Here is a 22,271-nt window from a genome sequence, read left to right as displayed (position 1 = left end):
CTTGTTTAATAATTGTAAGACTTTGCAACTTTATAAAGAATAAACAAACAATTTAATCAAGCAAATGGCAGCAATGAGAAGAAGAAATTACATCTTACAGAACAAGATTCAGGTTCTGTGTCTGTCTTTTTAAAAGCTGAGAAGCCAAAACAGTTTTTCAGCGTTTATTTTTACTGGCCATGGATTTTTATCATTAAGGAAATAGAAACAATGGGTCAAATAATTCCTCTGCTGAGGAAACTGTGGAGTCAGGTGATAACGTCCAGACTTAGACATACAAATCTACATTACATCTCTCTTTTACTGAAAACAAAGAAAGCAAATATTAGGTTGTTAAAAAATTGCAGTGTCTGCATTTTATGCAGCATGCCTGTCATGCCTGTTAGTCTGTTGGTTGGCCATTACTCTGCTACACCTAGTCATGAATTTGTATCACAATTTCTGCCAAAATCAGTACTTAAACACATTAGTAATGTTAGACTGCTATTATTTTGCACATAACTGTAAGTAGCCTACTTACAATGTGTCTTTTTTCTCATCTTAATAAAAAAGCATTTTTAAATATCATATTTGCCTCCTCCCTTACTGAAAAATGTAGGTATTAGAACACTAAATTTATTGCCCTTCTAGGTCATTGATTTCAGATATTCCAATCACTTCCATGACTATAGGTGTTTAAAATAAACCACCTAAGCATTCAGACTGAAATGGAAACAAATCATGCATTAAGAGGATCTAATGCCTGTCTCTCAATCTTGCAGTCCATGTCACCCCTACTTGCGGCCCGCATACGACGTGAAGAAATGTTTTTTTATTATTCAAAAAAATATGAAGGCAATAGGCAAAGTGTTACAGGCATAGTATGAAGCATGTAAATATAATAATAACCACTGCAGCTAAAAAGAGTGACTGACAAGCCCAGTTGTAAGTAAGCTATTAAAACTCGACTGTACAGTGTGTTCGTGTTTTCCTCCGAAACAATAAGTTTCGTTGGAGCAGCCGTTCAACGTCTCTCTCTGGTTCTCGCTAGCGAAGTTAACTCACACAACAAAGTAAAGCCATTTTTCAGCTACGAGCCCGACACGGAACCCGACGTAGCCAGATGTCCCTTTACTACGGTTCGGAGCCGCTGACTTGTTTTATATATGCGTACAAAATATTTTTCTATACGAGATTGCTGCAAAAGTGCAGCCTTACCTAATGTCCACCCTACTATTAACTCATTTTATATTACGATTTAAAAATCTAGTTGGTATTGGTATGGCGAGTAGCCTTCAGTAATAGTAATAAATCACACAGCAATAGTAGATTCATGTAGTTGTAAAAAGCTTGATAATATATTTAGTAATCCAAAGTATTGAGAATACGTTACTCTCACTGAGTAACGTAATGGAATACGTTACAGAATACATTTTGGGGCATGTATTCTGTAATCTGTAGTGGAATACATTTTTAAAGTAACCTTCCCAACACTGCTGGTAACAGGTATCACGAAGGTCGTTGTCAACATACTCTCTTAAACCAGGCGGTCCTCCATTAGTTAAAGGCATTTAGCAAAGAAGAACCCATATGTGATCCAAAACACCTTCTATTGGCCAAAGATAGACTGGAAAATTATTCTGTAATCAGATGAATCAGAATTTTTAATTTTCCACAGTGTGAAAGATTTTGTAAGCATTTGTAAATTTGATCACGTCAATTTAAGTCCTAAAGGGTTCAATGACAATACTGCTGTGTAAAACACACATACAGTTTATGATTATATAACTATAAGCTACTGTATTCTACTTTTCATAATGGACCCAACCGCTAGTTCAGAGGGAACTAATTTTCCTGAGGCAGAGATTTCCTTGGGAGAGGGTGGTTTCTCAACGACATGATTCTGACACCCAAAGTGGGTGGGTCACCTCTGTGAATTACAAACCTCATAGACAGCATCTTTAAGTACACCCATCTCAAAGCTGGCTAGTCAGACTGGTTAGTCCATTATGAGTAACAATAGGGCATTGTTGGGGCTGTTACTTACAGCAAAAAAAAGTAATGTATTACACATTTCTCATTACTTTTCTTAAAGGTAATGCAGTGCATTATGCAATTACTTGTTTGCAAAAGTATCACTGCTTCTTACATTACTTTGTTATTACTTTCTTATTAAGGATGTTATGCACCAAACACATTATAAAAGTGACAAAAAATTGGGAATTTTTTGGAAGTGTCCAAGAAGAAAAGGTGTTTTTGTTTTGTTTTGTTTATCTGTCTCTGCCCACCTGTCCTGCAGATGATTTAAGAGTGCAAAAAAGAACGCATTAAGAAAAATGACTTTGGGCCTTTTTTTGGACACGCCTGGGCTAAGTAATGCTATTGAAATTGTTGATGAGTGCCTATGGTGGCAGGGATGTATTGTTTAGCATCCATAAGGTGTCAGTGATGTTCACCAAATGTAGCACCTTCAAGGATTGACGTAGGCACGATGTAGAGTTATAAAACAGGCTTTATTCTGGTCTTGACATCTCGTGAGAACTGTTCACGGACCAAAAATATAAAACAAAAACATCACATCAAAATGCGCTCTGGTATTTAGTGCCAATCAATCAAAAGTCCTTAATTACAGAAAATAAAACATTTAAAATACACAAACCCCGTGAGCTGACATCCAGGAGGGGCTAAATAGTCCTTTATGGCCTTATTGCCTTATTCTCCATCTTCTTTCTCACTTATTTCTTCTCTTTCTCTAACTTTAAACATTACTTCTCCATGTGTGGAGCTATCCGTGAGCTGCAGCATGCAGACACCATGCTAGCAAAAAGTGGCTGGGTGGAGACCCAAACTGCAAACAACTGTACCCTACACAGTTTACCACCAGAGGGTGCAAAAGAACAAAATCCAGACATACAGCTTAACAAAACATCAAATACAAAAGACCGTTACACCAAATATCGCACTCTTCAAAATGTGTTAAAGAAGCCACAGAATGGACAACCATGAGGTCCAGGAATGCATTGTGACTTCAGTGTCAACTCAGGGCATGCATTCAAGTTCTTCCCGAAGCTCCAGGGACTGGTGGGATCATAATGACAGTGCAGGTCACTTCCAGCTCACAGCTCATCTTGAACTTTGGGCTTGTTGTGCAGTCTTGACCTGCAGACCTCACTCCTCAGATTTGCCCACAGCAGGCCCTCTTAGACTCAGTCTTGGTGTTTAGTTACATAATTTATTATTTTATAATCCTGTTTCCTTGTTCCTTATTTTCATTATACTTTCCCATGTCTTGTTATCAGATTTAATTCAACTGTGTGTAGTTCCACTGGTATCTCCACTCTGCCCTGATCTCTTGTTTATTCAAACCATAAAGCCGTTGTTTTGTTCGTTGGTCCGTACTGACTGTTTGGCTGCGTGTGTATTTTCCTCCATGCTTTCAATGGATTTTTGGACTTGCAGATTGGTACTGTTCTACAACATAAATAAAGATTTGTTTAATGGTATTAATTAGTTCATCTCGGTCTCTGGTTTCGGTCCATACATTCCACAACAACATGACTGCATCAATGTCTTCATGCCAGTGTGCCTGAGGGTTTTTCCTAAGAATTGTCAGGACTGGGTGATACCAGTCAATCCACTCTCATGATCTACAGTTACTCTTAGTACCATTGATATTAAGTTAGACTCTTTTTCTCCAATTGATCTTTCTGAGTTAACTTCAATAATTACTTCCTCCAAACCATCAACGTGTCTTTTAGACCCCATTCCTACAAAACTGCTCAAAGAAGTCCTGCCATTAATTAATTCTTCGATCTTAAATATGATCAACCTATCTCTAATAATCGGCTATGTACCACAGGCCTTCAAGCTGGCTGTAGTTAAACCTTTACTCAAAAAGCCATCTCTAGACCCAGCAGTCTTAGCTAATTATAGGCCAATCTCCAACCTTCCTTTCATATCAAAAATCCTTGAAAGAGTAGTTGTCAAACAGCTAACAGATCATCTGCAGAGGAATGGTTTATTTGAAGAGTTTCAGTCAGGTTTCAGAGCTCAGCACAGCACAGAAACAGCTTTAGTGAAGGTTACAAATGATCTTCTTATGGCCTCTGACAGTGGACTCATCTCTGTGCTTGTCCTGCTAGACCTCAGTGCAGCGTTCGATACTGTTGATCATAATATCCTATTAGAGCGATTAGAACATGCTGTAGGTATTACAAGTACTGCGCTGCAGTGGTTTGTATCATATCTATCTAATAGACTCCAATTCGTGCATGTAAATGGAGAGTCCTCTTCACACACTGAGGTTAATTATGGAGTTCCACAGGGTTCAGTGCTAGGACCAATTCTGTTTACATTATACATGCTTCCCTTAGGCAGCATCATTAGAAGACATAGCATACATTTTCACTGCTATGCAGATGACACCCAGCTCTATCTGTCCATGAAGCCAGATAACACACACCAATTAGTTAAACTGCAGGAATGTCTTAAAGACATAAAGACCTGGATGGCCGCTAACTTTCTGCTTCTTAATTCAGATAAAACTGAGGTTATTGTACTCGGCCCTGAAAATCTTAGAAATATGGTATCTAATCAGATTCTTACTCTGGATGGCATTACCTTGGCCTCCAGTAACGCGGTGAGGAACCTTGGAGTCATTTTTGACCAGGACATGTCCTTCAACGCACATATTAAACAAATATGTAAGACTGCTTTCTTCCATTTGCGCAACATCTATAAAATTAGAAATATCCTGTCTCAGAGTGACGCTGAAAAACTAGTTCATGCATTTATTACTTCCAGGCTGGACTACTGTAATTCATTATTATCAGGACGTCCAAAAAACTCACTGAAAAGCCTTCAGCTAATCCAAAATGCTGCAGCAAGAGTCCTGACAGGGACTAGAAAGAGAGAGCATATTTCTCCTGTTTTGGCTTCCCTTCATTGGCTTCCTGTTAAATCCAGAATTGAATTCAAAATCCTGCTCCTCACATACAAGGTCTTAAATAATCAGGCCCCATCTTATCTTAATGACCTTGTAGTACCATATCACCCTATTAGAGCGCTCCGCTCTCGCTCTGCAGGCCTACTTGTTGTTCCTAGAGTATTTAAAAGTAGAATGGGAGGGAGAGCCTTCAGTTTTCAGGCCCCTCTTCTGTGGAACCAGCTTCCAGTTTGGATTCGGGAGACAGACACTATCTCTACTTTTAAGATTAGGCTTAAAACTTTCCTTTTTTCTAAAGCATATAGTTAGGGCTGGACCAGGTGACCCTGAATCCTCCCTTTGTTATGCTGCAATAGATGTAGGCTGCCGGGGGATTCCCATGATGCATTGAGTTTTTCCTTTCCAGTCACCTTTCTCACTCACTATGTATTAATAGACCTCTCTGCATTGAATCATATCTGTTATTAACCTCTGTCTCTCTTCCACAGCATGTCTTTTATCCTGTCTTCCTTCTCTCACCCCAACCGGTCGCAGCAGATGGCCGCCCCTCCCTGAGCCTGGTTCTGCCGGAGGTTTCTTCCTGTTAAAAGGGAGTTTTTCCTTCCCACTGTCGCCAAAGTGCTTGCTCATAGGGGGTCATATGATTGTTGGGTTTTTCTCTGTATCTATGAAGCGCCTTGAGGCGACTTTTGTTGTGATTTGGCGCTATATAAATAAAATTGAATTGAATTGAATTGAATTCATGAGCTACAACAAAGAGACTATGTGTCTCATGCTTCACTAGTAGTTACTGGAAAAGCAGCTGCAAAAGACATGGAAGGAGATCAGTGACCCAGGCCAAGCCAGAGTCAGCCTTTGAAAAAAGTAGATCACCCACACTTGGAGAGGGGCAGTGTGGAGGTGAACTAAAATCCCTTAGTGCAGATGAGTCAGATATGTTAACATTTGCACAGGTATGCCAGATCTTTCATGTTGGTTCAAGGATCAGCAGAGGTTTTTTTTTCCAACACCCATTTCTAGCAAATGGCAAAGTTAAATTGGAGTGTATTATCAGCAAGAAGGCTGAATGTTTACTTACAGTGTGTGGAGTGTTATTGGTGAACTAATAGAACAATGGTGGTCTTAGCTGTTTTGGAAAGCAGGCCGTTTGATTTGACTCTTATTGTCTACGGAGTTCCTGTCTTAGTGGAGTTAGGCCAGTGATTTAACCCTTTAAAGCCAAGTGCATCATATTTGATACATGTGTTTCTGTGAGTTTTTGAGACTTCTACATCATCAGCGTGATGTTTTTTACCCTCAAAAAATGATATAGATTGCATGACACATTTTTAATGACTAAATTACAAAAATCTTAAAGCTCGTATTTACTCGTAATTAAAACTCGTATTAAAAAACTTGTATATGCACTAGAGCTGGGCGATAGAACGATAACGATATGTATCGCGATATAACTTTTACTCGATAGAGAAATTAAGCTATCGCGATAGACCTCGCCGCTCTCGTCCTCTTAAAAAAAAAAAAAAAAAAAAAAAGGTCAGCCAATCTAAATTAAGTAGCGCAGAGCCGAACCAATCACAGCCGCAGCGTCACGTCGCGTGACTTGTTACGTACAGCACAAGTGCCAAGCCGCACGTGTGTTTGTTTGGGAAGCAGCCAGCGCGTAATGGAGGAAATGAGTGTGCCGACTAGAAAAATCAACCGAGCGTGACCGAAGAGAAAACAGATGATGGTTCCAATGCCGGAGAGATTGTCGAACGGAAGAGCCATAGAAGTTCCGTAGTGTGAAGGTATTTCGGCTATTTCAAGTCTGACAAAAAACAGAGTAGCGTGCACTGTAAATTGTGCCGAAAGCAAGTCTGGAAATACAATAAACTGGTGCATGCGTCACACTGTGCGCCACGTTATTGTTTCGGTGAAATGAATTTCTACAATACTGTTTCTGTTAATTGTACTCTCTGCAGTGTTTAAATGCTTACATATATACACACAGTTACTGTCCCTCCACACATACGACTCGGTTCTGCTTCTATGCCCCAGCTTTGTTTACTTTTTCCCACCGAGGCTTCTAGACTTCTGATTGGCCAACATTTCTGCACGGTTAGGAATCTAGCGCCACCTGCTGCTTTGGCATGTTCATAGCAGCGTTTTCCTTCATTTCTGCCTTTATGTGTGGACGGGATTATTTTTTAAAACGAAAACGGAAAATCTCCGTTTTCAAAAATACCCGTGTACGTGTGGACGTAGCCTCAGTCTCTGACTGGAAGCGCTAATTCGTCATTCGGCTTTTGTCAGACTAAAGTAACTGTTAAAACTGTTTGAAAAGCTAAGCTATACAACAAGGAGAGATTGAGAATTTCCTTTTAGTTCTCAGTTTATTTGATATTGACAAAAGTTAGTCAGTTTTGTCTGTTCTTCTGTAAAACAAACTAAGATTTATTTTTAGAATTAATATTTTGTTTCTAAGTGGAATTGACAATTTAGTCTGTTTCGTTTGTTCTGTTTTGAAACTTAAACGCTTTAGCGGCTGCCTTTTGTGTAGTTTGCAATATTTGCCTTTATTTATCTGAAAAAGTCTCATGTTCCTTAAGTACATCTACCCTGTTGAACTTATTATGGGAAATAAATATTTAAATAAAAACAAGCTGCTGATTATTTCACATTTTACTTGTGAGCAACAGCACATTTAAATCTTACAAATATAGTTATTTGGCTTATATCGTGATAGATATCGTTATCGCCTGAAATGAAAAAAACATATCGTGATATGAAAAAATCTCATATCGCCCAGCTCTAATATGCACATTAAGATTTGATGTATTTTCATTTATGTTTTGTCTAAAGGTTCAACAAACACTCCATTATCAAATAATTAAAGATTTCTGGCAGTTATTTCAGGGTTCAGGATTTAAACGGTTAAACTCAGTGTTGGCTTGAATGTCCTTAAGGACATAACTGATGTTGTGAAAAACACTGATGACTACTGCAAGCTAGTGACTAAGAGCATTGCTTGGTTATTATGTCATCCACCACCAGACTGATGAGGTTTCTGATGAGATAATCACTGTGAAGTTGCACCGTACTGTCAATCAATCAGCAACATTTGCCTCAACGTGCTTTATATTTTAAGTTGAAGACCTTAAAATCACTCAGAGAAAACAGAAAAAACCCCACCCCCATTATACTACAGTGTAGCATTAAAGCTTGCTTTCAGCTTGTGATAAAAAGTGGTTGTCTACCAAAAGGACATTTCTAATATTTCTGTGTATTTTCTATGTGTAATACCTTTGATTAGATTGGTAAATAGACTTTATTGAACACGATTAATGAAGGGGTTATATATAAAATATATAAAAGGGCTTATTGTACCTATATAATAATCAATCCAGTCCCTTTTTTTACCACCTAAATTATCTTGATAAAATATTTGTTGTTACATTATATTTGTTTCAATTTCTACTCCCCTCTCTCTTGGAAAAGAGTTTTTTTACAGTGATAAATAAAGGATATGAAAAAGCCACTTGTGACAAGGATGTTCTTTCTGGGTCTTTTGCTCATGAGAGATATGTTCAGCCTATATTTGACAGATTGTAGGCCAAGTCATTTACAACTGTGTAAACACAAGCAATCCTTTTGGGGCAAATATCAGAAATCCCCTTTTGGCGGATGACTCATCTTTTACTACACTGTGGTAGTGTCATTCTGTTTACTTTCTGTGTTTACCCATAACTCTCATCCCAGATTTGATTCCTGGTTCCTTCCTCCCTCTTCCAAGTCTTTCCACCATCTTTGACCCTTTCCCTCTGTAACAGTGGGATTGTTGTGAATTGTTGTTGTTGCTGCACTAACTGTTACTGAGGGAACACCAGAAAGACCCAGTTTGTGTGTCTCTCACAAGTCAATTTTTCAAACTTGGTCATTCTGTTTTGTATAAAGAGTGTCCAGTTATTCAGTCTCTCCTTGTTAAATGTGTGTGTGTGTGTGTGTGTGTGTGTGTGTGTGTGTGTGTGTGTGTGTGTGTGTGTGTGTGTGTGTGTGTGTGTGTTTGTGTGTGTTTTTTTTAAACCAACATGGCGATGGTAGAAATGTTCATCTTGAGGATTCAAAACATCAGCAAACAGTGGGTGACATCACACTAGCAATGTCCATTTTTTATTCCGTCTATGGGCACAGACCTTGGTGACCTCACAGCTGGTTATGTCCACGGATGGATAGATGTCATTCCATCTTGTTGAGATAGAATATGTAAATGTTGAAAACTCCCCTCCTTCTGGGTCATTTTCTCGAGCTGTGCAGGTGTAAATTTTGAGACATATCTTTTAGGACTTCTATAAAAGTAAATTCCAACACAGTTTATGGGAAATTCTTATATTTTGGGGGCATTTTTTTTTTTAAATTTGTGTTGTGATAAATTGTTTTAAAGTTATAAAAGGTCTAATGTGCGAATAACTATCTAAAATCTATGATGGGCCATCTTAGATGTTAGATGGGATTGAACTTTTATAACACTGTTTAATGGTAATCTTGTAAAAAACATGTGAAAGGGAAACCAAAATGAAACAGTTTTGGTGCCTGAAGATGAATAAGTGATGGGACTAGAAGTCTTCTCTGCAGATGTGTTTGAGTGTCTTTACACAGAATTTTTGCTCTTTTTTTCATTTATGGGCTGTTTGTGTTGTGATGTAGCTCCTGCAGAGAGTGCAAACATGCTGTTCTTGACTAGTTAGAAAATAAAATGTACAATTCAAGATAGGACTGAGCAAAAATCGTCCACAGATGCATTTCTCTTCCACAAATTTTCAGTGGCATCACAAAACAATCTTAGAGAAGGCAAAATGCCATTTCAAGAAAACAGAAGCACGGTCGCAACGAAGTACAAAAATTTATGCTACATCTCACCTACATTGGAGGTCAGGCCATTACATTTTAACATTCATTTTGAGCCATGCAGCATGGAATCTGTAGTGCCTTATCTGAGCACAAAGCAGTGAAATGCTAAAATGCACTTCATTGTTGGATTCTATTTGATAGCATCAGGGGTACTTTTGTGCATTTACAGACATGGAAAAAAAACAAGTTACGTGATCTGTGACCTCTTTCTGTGTTGTTCAGAAAACAGTCAGAAAATGTATGTCACTGTCAGCGTGTGCTATGACAACTTGTTTTACATCTGCAGTGATATAGTAAACCATAAATATTTTTTCTTTTTAAATAAAAAACTTTGGGCTATTATGAATTTAAAGTTAACCAACATCTGAAGTGAGAATAACTGTATTAAAAATTGTTTTAACTTTTAATGTGTAATGTTGCTCAGTGGCCATGTTGTGAGTGTTAGAGTGAACAAATGTCACTCTTACAACATCCTCTCCAACTTGTGATCAAACCAATCAAAAAAAGGTACACCACAGACCAATGCCATTTACTTCCTGTTTGGAAAATATATGTGTGCTGTATTAAGTAGTTAGGTAAGGCTGACTCTTTGGTTGTATATGTGTTGTAGATGCTGTGCAGTATAATTGCTATGATTATTACATATACAGTTTACTCTGTTTTGTGGCATTGAAGTTGTTAAAGGCGTTGTATAGAGATAAGGACCAAATTACACATGACATTCATTACCGGTAAGAAAGTGTTGTTGTTGTGCTATTTCTTTTGTGACACATATAGGTTTACACAGGAAGTGATCGTTCTTACTGGCAATTTAAGGTATCTGACTACATTCACATCTGATTTAAGTTCTTCTCTTTGGCTGCTCTTCTTCAGTTTTATGGTGTTAAAAAGACAATCAATGGAATGCTTGGTGAGATATTTTTGTGCTAGACTGTTTATTAAGTGCTGCTTCACTGTCCAAGGCATTCTTGGTAAAGACATCTTATTTATGATAAGGAAATCTTATTTAGAATTTAAATTTTATAATTTGAGTCAGTTGTACTGAAATCTTGTTTCTAAATAATATTTTCTTCAAGTTGCTATGGGAGACTTTCTCAGATATTTGGGCATCAACTGGACCTCGACTTTGATATGTTGCATCTTCCTGGAAGCAGGTATATTTAATTTACGCTTTCCATGACAATGGGTATAACCTACAGGAACAGTTTGACAATTTGTGAAATATGTTTTTTCCCCTAAAATATAAGTTGGGAAAGTAATTTTACCCAACATTTTACTTAAATATCTACAAATCTTTCCATATAATTTTGTCATAAGTGCATAATGTGGCATTTAGTGGAATCTGTTCAAATGAAATATACATGATTGTTATACATTCAGTTTATACAAAGCACAGTTTCCTTATTGATGAATTATTTGAAGAAGCAATCTTCAAATAAGTTTGCTTCTTCTGCATTTACTTAAAATTCTTATTTCAAGTTTATTGAGAGTGACGAAACATTTTTAGTTTATCACTTCAGGGATCTGCTGGGAATTTATAGACTTAAAAGTTCACTTAGGTGTGCCTGTGACTGCTCATGTAGAGCTCTAAAAGTCAAAGCCAGAATAGAAAAGTGGACTCTGAAGTTCATCAGAAACAAGTCAGAAAATTTCACTCTGAACAACTTGAAGACATTTCAAAGAGGTTGTTTTTGAGACAATAAATGACAATAAAGAAGACAAGGTCAAATCAAAGCATGAAGACAAATTTGTAATTCAGTGTGTGAGACAATAAAACGTCCACAGCCTTTTACATGATATTGATTAACGCTGTGCACCTCTACCCCAGCTCTGCATGAAAAAGCAGAGGTGTAGTTAAAACAGCATCCATAGAAAAGTTGTAGCAAATTGAGATGATAGATTTGGATGTGTTGAGGAGTATCAGCTAAATCTATAGTTGATATGACCTGTCGCTGAGATCAGTTAGTGTTTGGGGATCTTGGCCTCAGCTTAAAGTCAGTATAGCAAAATGTAAATGAAACCAGAATGCAATGATTTTTTAATTAATATGAAGTGTGTATGTTCCTTAAAGAATACATAGAATAAAATAGAGAATTTAAATCATTTGCAAATAATTGCATTCAGGTTTGGTGCATTATATATCATGCAGCATCAAAATTAAACAGGAAATAGGTTAGATTTATTTAGCGTAATGCAAATGTTACAAATCCATTGGATGCAGCAAAATGATGACTATGATGTGATTTTACTTTGTTCCTCAGTTGGGAAAGGCACATCCTTGACAGCTGGGTGCACAGTGACCCTGCACTGTACCAGTAACACAATTGGTGACCTCCTTCAACTGACATGGGGAAGGAATGGGACTCTTTTGTTTAGTTTCAGGCCACAGAAAGCCTCAAACAGCAGCTCTGTCACCTTAAGCAGGTCTCCTGCAGCTGCCACCCTGAATCTGACCATGTCCACCTTAGAAAGCCAATCATATGCACTAATCATAGAGAGCGCCCAGAAAAATCACACAGGAAACTACACTTGTGAAATAACCACAGACTCTGGAGTCTTCGAACAGAAATGGGAACTTGTGATTACAGGTGAGTTTATCAGCTTTTGAAGTTTTTAGATTACAAAAACCAACCAACCAAACAGACAAAAAAGCACACCTTACACACCCATCATGACTGAATACAGTGTGGGGGCGAGGGCAGAGGCTGGCTGATGGTGGGGCACGTAAAGAAGAAGAGGTTGGCAACAATGGCATTTTTTAGCTTATCCCATTTTTATCTTCTTTTTAAAATACACAAGTCCCTGCCCTTTTACTCTAAAGATTACACTGGATTAACTGCAGTTTGTGAGCTTTTATAGTTGGCTGGTGAGAGCACTACTCAAATGCTGTTCTAGGTGAAAGTTGAAAACTCACCCACACACATTAGCACTGAGCACCTCTGGCTGCACTGACATTTCCTTCATAATTGTGCATTGACCTTAATGTTAGTTTGTGTGGCAGGATTAATGCTTTTCCCACTCAAACCAAAGTATGAAAGTAGAAATTTGCACTAATCATGGAGAGAGTCCAGAAATATCCCACAGGAAACTACACTTGTGAAACGGTCATGGACTTGGGAGTCTTCGAACAGAAATGGGAACTTAGTGTGAGGTGAGTTCCTCACTTCTAGGTAGGTGGAAAATGCAAACAAGAAGAGGGTGAAAATTTTGGCATTTTCCTCACCTGCTTGTCACGAGTCGTTATGGTTTTACCTGTGGTTTGAAACCTGTTAAAGGGTGATGGGGGGATGTAAGTTTCCTCTAAAATTGTTTTTGGGGCTGGCAATCCCACATAAAGTGATTTTAGGGGAACGCTAACCTACACCTGCCACTATACATCACATCAGCTGTAACTGCACTTCCATTGCATTCATATTTGTGTCTTACAACACTAGAGACTTCTTTCTAATGAAGGGAACACAAGTTAATTAAGTACTACAAGTGAAATGAGTCACTTTGTTTTCCACAGAGGAAGCTGAATCAAGTGGAATCCATGATGCAACAGCAGTTATTGTACGTTGTGTGTGTTTCCTGGTTATTACAATTACTGCTTTGGCCATTATGAGAAGGGTCTGCAAACAATGATCCAAGTAAGTTGCTTCCATTTATTCTATGACATGATCTTGTGCTAATGGAATCACAGTGATCACAGAAAAAGTTACCAAAAACATATAGATCTCCCTGCAGGCAAGTAGGGGATCAATCTGAATTACCATATCGTCCACTTTAGGAAAAGATAGTGAACTTTACTGATACTGAAGATAATGACTTTTTTTTTCCGTAGGAGGAGCAGAGAAGATCTTTATGAAAACTCATGGGAAACTGAAACTTGTCAAACATGTGAAGCACATTCAGCTCAGCTATTACAAATACGTGCTGAATGACCTAATTGTCATGTTTCTGGGTCATTTCCCCAGTGTTTTTGAAGTCTTGTGTTTTGGTGTCATTTTTGTATTATTGTTTATGTTCTAGGTTCATTAGCAGTCTGTAAGTTATTCTGTCTTGAGTTTCTTATATCCCCCTTTGGTTCCTTCTTTTATGTGTGGGTCCTTCTGTCTTATTTCACTTTTCTGTTCACATGTTTCCCTGAGTGTTTTTTCCTCTCAGTTTTTGTGTCATGTTGTGTGAGTTTTATTTCAGTTTAGTTTAAGTTAGTTGTGTAACTCCTGCACTCCAGCAATAAAGCTGCTTTATTGAGTTTAAGTCCTGTCCGTGAGTCTGCTTCTGGGTCCTAACCTGCCTGCTGTGCATCGCCAGTCCTTGACATCACACATAACAAAAGAATACACAACCTTTAGCTTTACACATTGTGAGATTATTATACTATCTTATGCCACCTTATACTTCTAATCAAATAATTGTTGAATCATTATACAGCTATAGGCCACATTATGCCTTGGATTAGAGATTGTGAAATCATTACACTGATTTATGATGCATTATACTGCTGAGTTATAAGAAATGCTGTTTATGTAGAATCATGGCCTTCGTTTTCTGATTAGAAAGAACAAAACATACTGAACAGGAAGCCAAGTTCATAACTCAGGCTCACTGAGAGAGAGAAAAAATGTGGATGTTTAGGTTTTATGACTTTGGAGGGGGGCTTAAGCTATAAGAAAGGGAGAAACCTTCGGACACTTCGAGATCTGGTGGACACCCTCCTGTCCACATCTCCCGTCCGGACGTTTATGCTCAATGTTGTATGGAATAAAGAGATTGTTGATTGAGCATTTATACACCGGGTGTTGTTCTTCCTTGATCCCAATGATCAAAGACTTGGGATATTTAACAACTTGGTGCTGTGTGACCCGGATCTTTGGTGTGCTGAGGAAGGCAGATTTGGTCTGTGGTGAGATCGTGAGACGAGGAGAACAGAGGACCGGTCCAACAGAGTAAAAAGGTGAGCGCCACCTGTTGTAAAAAATCGAAGTGTGCATATTGGACATTCTAAATTAATCTGTTCGCTGAGGTACACGTATTTTCACATTAAATTCTGTCGGTGTCTGGTTTTGGGAGCGAAACAAAGAACATCATAAGTTGAGGCTGAATTCCAGTGTGTCTAGGTTCCACATTAAATTCTACATTTAATTTCGTTTATGACTGGCTTTTGGGGCAAGAAACTGTGAAAAAAACAAGTTAGGGGCAAATTTCAGTATATGAAATAGAGACTGGCTTTTGGTGCAGAAAAACTTTAAATTATTTCCAAGTTGAGCTTGGAGGTTTCTCTGTGTGTTTCTGCGTGTGAGACATGCTCTCTGTATGTTTCAGTGTGTGAAATATGAACATGGTGACAGTGACGGTGGATGTGTGAATTACAGGGCACTAGAGTGAAGACACGTTTGATAAGATACTCAGGTTGACGCCTAGCGGGCCTTGTGGATTTTGTCCTAGGAGTGGTTCCCCCAACCGGTGTTCTGGACGCAGCCCGGATGTAACTAGGATAGCAACCTTGGGAGTAGGACCTCTAAAAAGCTTTGTTCATGGTTTGGCAACCCTCCTGCCTTTGGACGCAGGGGCAGGCCCAGCGGCGTCTGGTTAGATGAGGTGGCGACTTGGGAACTGAGGACTCCCGCATCAGCCGCAGTATAAACAAAGAGACTGCTGTGTAATCATGGGTTGAAGTTTATTCTGGCGTAGAACAAGATACGTATTTAAAAATCACAGGTTGAGTTCTACAACAGGTAAAAAGGTTGACGAGCACAGCGGCAATAGATTAAGATAACGGGAACCACACCCAGCAAGAATCCACAGCTGTAGAACGGACAGCAGCAAGGAGATAATTAGAGGAGAAATGAAGGTTTTAAGAGCACATAAAAATTGGGTTGAAATTTGGGCCAACTGAGTTGTGGAGGTTCAGAAAGTGTCCAGAGCATCGCAACAAAAGGTGAAACAAAAACACGCACACAGGCAGAGAAATGTAAGAGAAAGGCACCTTTTAATGAAATGCCTTTTTTGGGAAAAAAAAAAAAGCTAAGGCAGAGAGGGGCTTTGCTGGATCTGCAGCTCCACTAAACACACATACACTGGACCCCTGCTCTCCCCTCTCCCATCTTTGACGTGACCCTGACCAATCGCTGCAGCAGCTGGACCCACAACAACAACCTGAAAATGTCAACCGTGCTGCAGGAAAGGGATCTTATGCAGCAGAGACGGAGAGCGCTAAACTTAGGGCCTGTTTCACTACACGGGGGGAAATTCCCAGACAGCTTCAGCTCACAGAGCTGTGACGAGACGCCCATTAAGCCTGGATGAAAAGTGAGGCCGAGCAACATAATGCTGACCTTGATTACTCTGCATTAACACTGTGCAGGGCAGTGACGGACCAACACGGATGATCGGGCGGCAGAGGAAAAGGGAGTGGCGGAGACAGAACGAGCAACTGAGGTCAAAAGCCACCTCAGAAAGGACAAAACACAAGAAGATGCAGGTTTCACCTGCGGCAAGCATGGACATTTGGGAAAGGACTGCCCAAATTGGGGTCAGAACCAGGATGGACAGCACTGTGAGCAGCAGCAGTGGTCGCAAACAGACTGAAAAGAAGGAGAGCAGGACCCCAGGGCACGCTTCAAGCTGTGGTTTACCCAAGACACCAGAACAGGAAAGTGATGAACACACACACACACACACACACACACACACACACACACACACACACACACACACACACACACACACACACACTGACTCAGCACGGAGTGATACACACACATGAACACATGTCCACCTAAACCTAGAAGCTGATGCAATGAGAAGTGATCCACACATAAAATACACAAGCACAAGCTCGTGCAACAAAGAGTGATGCACACACACATGCTGATACAATGAAGAAAGCTTTACTAATAAGTGCCTATGCAAAATGCTGTATACACACACACACATACAGAATCTGTTACATGAAGCTATTGATAACACAGAACACATTTTATGTCCTCCAGAGGGCACATATGTACATTTAAGAAAACAATGAAAACAATGTCTCTGTGTGGTGACAGGGTGGACTTTTTGCGTGTGACTTCATGCCTCGGGATGTTTATGGCTGCTCAAGGCCTCGACTGAATTGTTTACTGTGCTTCACGCAGCCTGATGAGGAGCAGTGGTACAGAGTGAAAATGATGAACTACCTTTGTAATGTTTAATTTGGAGCACTGCTTTTTCTATGATTGAGATTTAATTCATGGAGGAACAAAAGGTGCTACGGCAGCTGAGGTTATACTTCCCAAACACTATTGTTCCATGGGGAAGCAAAAACTTTCCTGTGAATTTTCTGGTTTATTTTGGGGTTTTGCTTGGCACTAGGTTGATTTTATCAGTGAGGTTAGGGTTGTTTTCTTTCTCTAAGAGAGAGAGAGACGGTTTTATGCTTGGACATGTCTGGAACTGGCCCTAGTATTTGTTATTCGTATTCTTATTTTATTGTTTACTTTTGTTACAGTGCACTGAGATAAGAAATATGAGAGGTGTGATCCATCGATGGTGATATTTTATGAGTTCATGCTTTAAGAATCAGCTCTCTTTTAACCAGCACCTGGAAGACTGAAATTTAAAGCACTATGAAATATTCTTACTGAAAACAGTCACAAAGTGTGTTTCTCCATGATTGTCATGGGCTTTGGAGAAGTTCATTTATATGGGACACTGATGACATGAGATGGTAAGTCCTGAGTCTAAAAGGATTGCAGCGAGTCAATCCAGTCCAAAATCATAACGAATAGTTTTTCTTTTAAAATTAATGACGTTATCTTGCTGGTGACGGAGACTGGACTAGGTTGCGTGTGAGACTCCACTCTCAGCAATATCTGGTATGGATGTGTGTGAATGAATGCGTGTGACTGGACTGTGATGGACTGACGATGTGGACTAAAGTTTTGACTGACTTGATACTGTGACAAAGAGTGCACCAACCTTAGGATTAGTAAATATGACACAGTATTCACCCAGCCGGTATGAAAAGTGTGAATGCTTTGCTTTGTTTTGTTTTTTGCAGGAGCAGGAGGACAAGAGAGACCAGAGAGGGAGACTGTAGCTTCACATGAGAGTGTGGAATTTTGAGTTACTGATGTTTGCATTAAGAAAATTGTGTTTTAATGGCTGTGTTTTGATCAGGGTATCACGTTATTGTTGGGAATGCCAAATGCTACAGTGGAGAAAACTTTTGATATCACTTATGACTGGAATATATTACTATTAACCATAGCAGGCCACTGTAGAAGTCAATTAAATTTTATAGAGGAAAATAGCCAAAACCAAAACAATATTTATCAATAAAAGGGGAATGGTAGATTTGTCACAGTCATACTCGAGTTATGTAATAACAAACACTGGTCCACGTGATTTAGGTTTCCCCTTAAAATAGTAAATTATTAAAAGTAGAATACAACCGACAGGGGCATGTGCTAGGATGTGATACTGCAAAAGAACAACAGCAAAGTAAAGAAAGAAAACCTATTGTGTTTAGCTTTGATAAATTCAAATTAAAATGTACCATTACACTCAATATATGCAAATTTTGTATGAAGCACATGACTGATAACCGTTCTGTCCTGAGCCTTTGCTTCCTATAGCACCCACTTGATCACACCACCAATTTTCACACCAAAAGGTGGGTAATTGCAAATGTTCGAGGGAGGAATATCACCGAAAGTGGGAAAAAGATTGGCTAACCTGGCCAGGGAATGTAATAAACAGGACTGTCAGAATAGTCGGCGTTAAAGTCACCTTTGACGGTCCAGACTAGGATGGCATTGGACATGCTCAGTGGAAAAAGGGTTGGTGCGACCAAGGTGTGGTTCGACATTTGAAAATGATACAGCTCCGGATGGGCCAGGTATCAGGGCATGGGAGGATGACAGACAATATTAAATGGGGAGAAGGAATTTTCTGGGATTGAAGATTCTCTGGGTGAGTGGTTAACTAAAGCAAAAGCTATCATTTTGTTATTGATTGCTAACTGATTGATAATTGGCCACATTCACAGCTGTATTAACTCGTTGTGGATGCAGTCTATTTCATGTTTAAGGACTCTAATTAACAGATTGAAAACAGTGACACTAAGGGAAGAAGATGCAGTGCCACACTATCAGATGCCAGTGATGGTTGGGCTCAGTGATGAATCAGGTGACCTGGATTCATGGCTGAATCAAGACATAAATCCAACTGCTGTGGTCAGTGAGGGAAAGACAGTGGGGAAAGACGGAGTTTCAAATGTGAATTTCATGTTAACACACAGGTTTTGTTTCTAGGCAGTTCTGCGGATGCCGGCTCGGAGCGGAGCCAGGAGTTCAACAGATTTAACATGATAATTAAACTGATTTCAGTCCCTAACACAGGGTGGCAGAGCTGGAGCAAAGCAACTCAAGAGGAGAATTTCTGATGTTTTCTGAGAAATGATGTCACTAATCTTTTCTTTTAATTTCTAGCTCCGGTGAATTGACACATGGGGGTGTGTCAAAAGTGGGGAATTTGAGTTTTAACATGAAACAATGGTTTCTATGATGATTTTTATGACTTTATTTGTGTGTTTAATAATTTAGGTATGGTAAAACTTATAATGACCCAGAAGTTCCCAGACTTTTTCTAGAGAACCAGTTAAAACGTGTGAAAGGGGGGAAAATGTTAGGATAGAGAATGTTTTATAATTATTTTCATACACACACTGCAAATGTGCTCATGAGAGTTGGCACTCAGTCTTTTGAAGGTCAAAAGCTTTGTTTGGCGTGACTGTCCGGACTGATATATTGTAGGAAATGACTTAGAGTGCAGAGGGGTAAATGCAAACATGCTTACACTCATAGATAATAATTAGACTAATTCTCTAGGCCAGAGAGTCCTGAACATGATATTCTAAACCATTTTTGAATCACTAGAAGAAAAATCGCTAACAACATTAGATTATCAAGGCTAGTCAGAGAGGTGTTTGGCTTTTCTGGTTCTTACACAGAGAGTAGCAGACACCAGACGAGGTCATGGAGATAGGAGGATCCTTGGCAGCAGACACAGAGACTGCCAAGACAGCAATTGGGGTCAAAGGTAGTGTTGTTTGGGCTCCTGCTAGTCACCTCGAGAGGATCCCTGAACCACAGCAATAACCACGAAGGGGTTGGCGAAAATCCAGAAGCACCAGACCAAGGAGGTCCGAAAAGCTCTGACCAAAAAAGGGGGACACAGCTGTGACCCCAGAACACATAGATCTTTGACATAGGGGCAGAATAAATAACCTCATCTATGCAACAAACCGAAGGGTAGTCAACCCCTGACATTGAAGAAAGAAGAGGAGCAGAACATCACCCAACTGGAAGACACTGGTAGCTGCAGAAATAAAATAAAGGTCAAAAGCTCCTCGGACAGAGGTTCTAGTCTGAGTACGTTTGAAGGCTTAAGGTAGCACCATGATGAGGGTGGGGGTAAACTGAAGCACCAGAAATAAAGCTTGGGGAGAACTGGAGAGTGGTGGGAGTGTTATCTGTAACTACTGTTGTTGTTGTAGCCATTATTTTTTCTTGCATTGGAATTGCCCAAACACAGCGATCATACTTCTAATCAAAGAATTGTTGAATCATGTGGATGTGAAAGAGTGCGGATGTTTAGGTTTTATGACTTTGGAGGGGGGCTGAAGCTATAAGAATGTGAGAAACGGTCAGACACTTCGACATCTGGCGGACACCCTCCTGTCCACATCTCCCGTCTGGACATTTATGCTCCAGTGTTGTATGGAATAATGAGATTGTTGATTGAGCATTTATACACCGAGTGTTGTTCTTCCTTCAGCCCAAAGAACAAAGAATTAGGATATTTAACAATATTTAAGTTATCTCTGATCATGAGCAGTCAAAATTTTTCCACCAGGGCATTTCTTCCTCAGAGATGATCCCAGCACCACACAAAACACAACCACTATCTTTAATCCATCGGATGATGAAAATGTGTCATATTTTTCATAAAAATTGACTTATTTCATTAAAAATTCTTAAGAGCTGATCTTCATCTCTCCTCCCTGATTAGAATCCACAACTGTGACACTATATAAATAACGGAAGGGATAATGAGTGGTAAGTATTTTAGTGGGGGCTTCGTATGAAGCAACATCAACATAGCTAAGTCTGCAGCTTTCTTTGTTAATCCAGTCTTTCGTCACTCACACATTTAACTTTTCTTTATAGTCTTCTGCATGCATTTGTGGTCTGACACTGTGCCACAGTTGGTTTGTGGCCAGATCAAAGTAAAGTGAATTACACTGATCGAATATTTGTCAAGATAAACAGCTTAGAAATAAACTGATTGTTGTTAGTGTTTCCATTTGGTGGTTAAAAACATATTTATAGGTTTTCTGTGCCACTAACTGAATACTTTATCACTTCTACTGCACACTTCTGTAACTTCCCAGCAGGTCATCATTTGTTGGCAATAGTGAGATATGTCTTAACAGGTTTCAGCGGAGACTCTGTAGCATTCATAGTGCATTAAAAGACTCATTGAAAGGACTTTAAACCATCTCCGGTCCATTATGTGTTCAGTATGAGTTACCATGGTGATCTAGAGAGGTTGAAAGAAAGACATCTTTGTGGCACTGCAATGTGGGATATAATGGTGCAGTGTATTTAATAGAACAAAGAAATAAAAGTTTTTTTTATATTAATATGATAATGAGACAGGGGCATGCAGGTCATTTATGTTTATTCTATAAAATTAAAGCAAGTCAAAAAACATGGATTCTTATAAAAACACTTGTAAGAACAAAACAGCAGTTTGAGACATTCTGACTTTCAGTTTCTAGTAACGACGAGAATAGATAAAGAGCTACTTTTAAATGATTAAGACACAGTTTCACATGTATAATTGTTGGTATATTATTTCAGAAGAATTTATGAAATCGAACGTGAGGTTTTCTTTTCTTTTCTCCTGTGTCGTAGACAGTATTGAAACATGTCAGGTAACCCATGTCAGGTTCAAGTTTCTAGAAGACTTTTGTTTGCACCGGAGACTCCCCCATCGCACGCAGCACTTCTGAGATATTTTATTTGATAACACAATCAGTTGATCACTGTAGTCATTTTTCTGGTCAAACATTTTGTGAGTAAACCAAAGCTACAAAGAAGCTGTGTAGACTTGTGAAATGAATATAGTCAAAACACTGCTCAGGCGAATTAGGAGCAGCTGGAGACTTGATAGTAAAGAATTAAACAAGATTACCCAAAAATTACAATCTGAGGTTTCCATCCATATGACGTGTTAGAAAGCTTTGGTCGGTGTATCTCATTTATCCACGAGATCCTGTATTGTAATATCATGGATGACAGGTGTGATATATACACTAAAAATATGTGTACTGAGTAGGGATGGGTACCGGTATCGGTTCTGTCATAAACGGTAGTAACCAGACCGAAAAGCAGCGCACATTTCGGTGCTTTATTTTTTTTCCTGA

The sequence above is a fragment of the Maylandia zebra genome, linkage group LG16, assembly GCF_041146795.1.
Source record: "Maylandia zebra isolate NMK-2024a linkage group LG16, Mzebra_GT3a, whole genome shotgun sequence".
NCBI classification, from domain to species: Eukaryota; Metazoa; Chordata; class Actinopteri; order Cichliformes; family Cichlidae; genus Maylandia; species Maylandia zebra.
This window is presented reverse-complemented; position numbering follows the sequence as displayed.